Source organism: Limulus polyphemus, unplaced genomic scaffold (assembly GCF_000517525.1).
Source record: "Limulus polyphemus unplaced genomic scaffold, Limulus_polyphemus-2.1.2 Scaffold3157, whole genome shotgun sequence".
In the NCBI taxonomy this organism is placed as follows: domain Eukaryota; kingdom Metazoa; phylum Arthropoda; class Merostomata; order Xiphosura; family Limulidae; genus Limulus; species Limulus polyphemus.
This window is the reverse complement of record NW_013668767.1, coordinates 47,817-53,205: the sequence shown is the minus strand read 5'-3', so window position 1 is coordinate 53,205 and position 5,389 is coordinate 47,817. Positions and strand designations below refer to the sequence as shown.

The 5,389-nt window shown below is 28.8% G+C and overlaps 1 pseudogene; it reads left to right on the top strand.

Annotated features, from left to right (window-relative positions):
- Positions 1-5,389, top strand: part of LOC106468773 — a 50,036-nt pseudogene that overhangs the window by 14,213 nt on the left and 30,434 nt on the right.

The following is a 5,389-nucleotide window of genomic DNA, read 5'->3' as shown; positions in this document are numbered from 1 at the left end:
TTGAGAACCTCTTGAAACAATAGTATAAACAACAACAAATCTGTACTCCTTTCTGTTACAGACAACCTCCCTTTCTCTACATTAGTTCGCAATTAAACCCTAACTTCCCATAGATTACTTTTTTATGATAACGCTGCCATCTATGTCTAGTGGAAAATGGCCCTGTACCACAAAATGAAATGGTGACAACATGTCAAGCATCACTTTGTAAGAGTTGAAGTTAGTGAAACACATTAATTTTCTACATTTTATTTAGCAACATTTTGATGTAATATGCTGTGTTATTCTCTTATTAATTTCATTGTACGTATCAGATAACATTGCTTTATAATGGGAAATACATGCAGGATAATCTAAATTTAGTTAAATGACTAAGATTTAAGCTTATAGAATACTCAGACTGGACATGTGATGGAAAATGGACAGAAATATTTATTATTCTTTTAATAACTAGTATGTATACTTGCATAAAATACCAGATAATTGTCTTTCTACTAGACCTGTGAGTTAGTCAGCAGTTACAGTCTTGAGATGTATCTCTTTTGAACTAATCATGTTGATAACCGACCAAGACTGACAAACTTTGGTTTTACTCGTAAGCAACGAACATTAACGTGTGACTAGTTGTTCTCGTACAACATAGGTATAACCTCTAGATATCATCTACTTCAGTAGTGAAGGACATTTCTGTTATTGACCTGTGTCTACACAATGTACAAAGTTGCAGTAACATCCATTCCCATGGGCATAGTAGCTAATATCTGCTAGAATACAACACAACAAACCAAAATAATATCATTGCTTTTTCTGGATCAAAACTGCATAGAAACAAGCTAAACAAAGGATTTTAAAAATTTATTTCTTAATAAAAGCATATAGAAGACACATGATATGCATGCATGTCACAGTTATATAATTATACAATTCTGTAGTATTTAACAGATAGAAACTTGGACTATTCTTGAAGCTTGCAGAAATTGCAGTTGAGTTGTGTTATGATGTACATTAATTGAGTGTTCAGAAGATGGATTTTACATTACTATAGGTATTAAAATGTAATTTCTTGAAGTAATATGTAGTACTTGTAAAGCATAACTGAAGAAAAGTGCTTGAGTTGTGTTATGATGTACATTAGTTGAGTGTTCAGAGGATGGATTTTACATTACTATAGGTATTAAAATGTAATTTCTTGAAGTAATATGTAGTACTTGTAAAGCATAACTGAAGAAAAGTGCAGTTGAGTTGTGTTATGATGTACATTAATTGAGTGTTCAGAGGATGGATTTTACATTACTATAGGTATTAAAATGTAATTTCTTGAAGTAATATGTAGTACTTGTAAAGCATAACTGAAGAAAAGTGCTTGAGTTGATATTTGTGTGTATATTCTATGTCTAATTAAAACTTTTTTTCTCTCTCTGTCTGTATGGGTTATACAGGTAGGATCTCACATTCCCATTCTGCAGTACAGTATGTCTGGAAGGGTTAAACAAAGAGGTGTGGCTAACAAAGTAGATGCTGCAACACTTTCAACAAATGAACGTATTTTAAAGGAATGCCACACTTTATATGTAGATACAGAAAATGGTAAGTGATTAATAAATCAGCTATTTTAATTTGTTTAAGTTCTTTGTAAAATCATTACCCTGATTGTATAGAAGAAAATATCGTATGAAATATGAATTAAACAAATATAACTTGTTTGTTACAGGCACGAAATGTTTTCTTGCCCTTTATAGTGTTGTAGTGACACAAATTGGGTGCATTAAAAATGGGTATTAACAAGCTTTTCAAAAAATAACAAAAATAGATAACAGAAGTGAGTGACATATTTGTAGTCTTATAAACATTTTCATAATTTAACAGAAGGGTTTACAATCATAACCTTATTAGAGAAGTCAGGTAATTTTGTTTTGAATTGAATGTCCATATGTCCATGGATGACAGGTAGAAGGTATTGTTCAAGTTAGATGTTTTAAATATGCAAGTTTTAAAAGATTTAGAAGGTACATGTATGTATTTTTTTAAAAGTGAGATAATAAGTGAATATAGTTGGGAGATTAGTGGAATTTGCTAATTGATTAATCATTGGGCTCATTAATCGATTACATTCAACTAATGGATTATTTTCAGGTGATTGTCCAGATTATCTTTTAAAAACATTTGTGCCAAAAAGTTTGGCCAAAATAAGTTTTGTTTTGCTAAATGTGTAAATGGTGACTGCGAGCGGAAACAGTGAAGAATCATGTCGAATGAAGGGTAGTTCAAAAATGTCTTTAAAAAGGGTAGTTCAAAAATGTCTTTTAAAAAGGGTAGTTCAAAAATGTCTTTAAAAAGGGTAGTTCAAAAATGTCTTTTAAAAAGGGTAGTTCAAAAATGTCTTTTAAAAAGGGTAGTTCAAAAATGTCTTTTAAAAAGGGTAGTTCAAAAATGTCTTTAAAAGGGTAGTTCAAAATGTCTTTAAAAAGGGTAGTTCAAAAATGTCTTTAAAAAGGGTAGTTCAAAAATGTCTTTAAAATGGGTAGTTCAAAAATGTCTTTAAAAAGGGTAGTTCAAAAAGTCTTTAAAAAGGGTAGTTCAAAAAATGTCTTTAAATAAACAAAATTAGTTGAAAATAGACAAATTATTTCCTACTAAGGGAATCCTTAAATGTGAGATGACCACATGATCCCATTTTGTTTGTTTTTAAACTTTGCAGTGATTTATCCACATGCTGATTTTATGTAAGTAAAATTAGTTGTTAAGTAACTAAATAATGAAAACATTTTACTATCACTGATAACAGTAATAATGTTTTTATTTAAACATATAATGATTGTAATTAAATAGCCATTTAGCCAACATAAAAATAATATTCAATAAATTAGGATTTGAGTCATCAGAATGTAAAGCCATTGCCTACTATACTTGTAAAACCTAACTAAGCTTTTCTGATGCCTTTTCATCGAATAAAATTTCTGTAGCTTTCAAACAGGTATATTTTAACAGACAAACACTTCTATGAATTGAATTAACTTCTAAAGAAACTATACATAAATTCTCAGCTCTGTCATTTATTCCTATGTCTTCAGGACTTCTCATTGAATGCCTTTGGCCAATGCTACAAGAACTCTGACTAGAAACTTTCCCACTAAACCATACATTATTTTTCAAACCACTATTTACTCTGCTGTGACTTAAAATCTAATTATTCTTCTATTAAAGCATGTTCAAACTTATTTTATCACTCTTAGTAAATGATTAAACCACTTGAAGTGACATCATAGCAAGGTTTAATACAAGGTCTGTGCAAACAATAAGCAGAAAAATACGAGGGAAATGCTGGAAATCAAGAAATGGGTAGTATATTTTCATAGGGCGATAGTTTATTAGTACAAAGCTATTCTGTGGAAGGGTGAAAATGTTTTTAAACTTAGATGAGTGGTTTTTTTTTTTTGTAGTCATGCAAGTTTTGTCTTCATGAATTACATTAAACAAAGTTGGAAAATGGCAAAATAAAAATATTTTGAGTTACAATTGTTAGAATACACCTATGATTAACATATAAAATTATTTTGACAACAGTGGAAACCCTGTATTTAGGAACTATAAATTAGGATTGATTTAATTTTTTAAATCTAAAACTGTTGTGCTTGAAGATTTATTATATAGCAACATAGTATAAAACTTTTAACAAGCTGAAAATATTATTTGTAGCATTCCTTTGGTTTCTCCCTACAAATTTCCACAATATTACAGTATGAAAGCTACTGAATTTTCATTTATCATGATAACCTATATACTTTGTGACATTTTGAAAACACTTTTTATATAAAGTTAATAACATTATTCTAAAAAAACTTGCAATTAAAATATATAAAAAAACATGAGTAGTGCTGGCCATAGGCCTACGTGAGGTGTCTATTATTTGAATATGTCTGTTACTGTGTTTTGGGAAAGAAAATTATCTTTGAAAACACATTAAAAAATAATTGAAATTTGACCAACTTTTTATATAAAGTTAATAACATTATTCTAAAAAAAACTTGCAATTAAAAGATATAAAAAACATGAGTAGTGCTGGCCATAGGCTTATGTGAGGTGTCTATTATTTGAATATGTCTTTGTTATTGTGTTTTGGGAAAGAAAATTATCTTTGAAAACACATTAAAAAATAATTGAAATTTGACCAACGACACTGATTTTCATAGAAAAATGAAATATCAGAGTTTGATAGATTGAGTATTTGTTTTAATCGTTTTTCAAACAAACAAACAAAAAAATATATACATCAATCACCAGAAACATTTGACAATAATTTTGTTTATATGTTTGAATAATGTATATTTTTTATTAAACATTATTATGCTACACTGTACACTATTATCAAAATAGAGAATGTTTTTCAAATGTATTCTATTAAGTTATTAAGAATTAAGTTATTTTTAAGTTTTGTATCTGTTCTCTTAGCAAATATACATTGTTTTTTTCCTTATAACATATTTACCTCCCCTAAGCCTTATGGGTTATTGGCTGAAGTCCTTATTTTTAATAACAATTACCCAAATATACTTTCTCATAAAATACTCGTGCATTGAGAGAATAGTAATTATAGTTGATTTTATGTGCACCGTGCTAAATCCACTTGTTCATCATACGTTAACAGTTCTTTATTGAATTATTGTTCATTTAATACACCATACATTATATACATCAATTATGTGTTTTGAATACAAATTACCAAAATTCAACTTCATAAAATAATATGAAGATTGTAAGGTGTTCATTTTTAATTTCACTCTAATGTATAGGTGTTGTTGAACTTCTAAATTCTTAAGTTGTAATGAAAGAAAGCTACTTCTTTTTCTGAATTATATGTACAATTATGTACTTTTAATATATTAATATTACTTGCAATATAAACTAAACCCCAATTTTCCAAACAAACTTTCTGTAAGCAACAGATTTTCTTTCAACAACATATTATTTCTGTGTGTTACACTGTCTCCATAACACTGTGGAAGTTTTAAAATTTTGTTTTAAAAACATCACAGTTGAATTTTTCCACAAAATAGAACAAAATAGACCATTAATTATGGACAAGACTTTGAAACGAACAAGATAACACTCACTTTGTGAAACCATGAATACGAGAGGCCTGATAACACCTGCATGTTGAACTATCATTCTGAATGGGGGAAAGTAATTACTTAGCAATGGTCATGTGAGAGACATGTTGCCAAGCATAATAAGCTAAATACCACTACAGTTATTTGTAAATATGGTTCATCACATGTTTTAACTTAAACCATTATTGTCAGGAACTCACCAGTATCCTTGTTTTGATTAACAGTTTTGTAGTCTTGATTTCTAACAATGCTATCCAATTTGAAACAAGTATCAGTTTAAA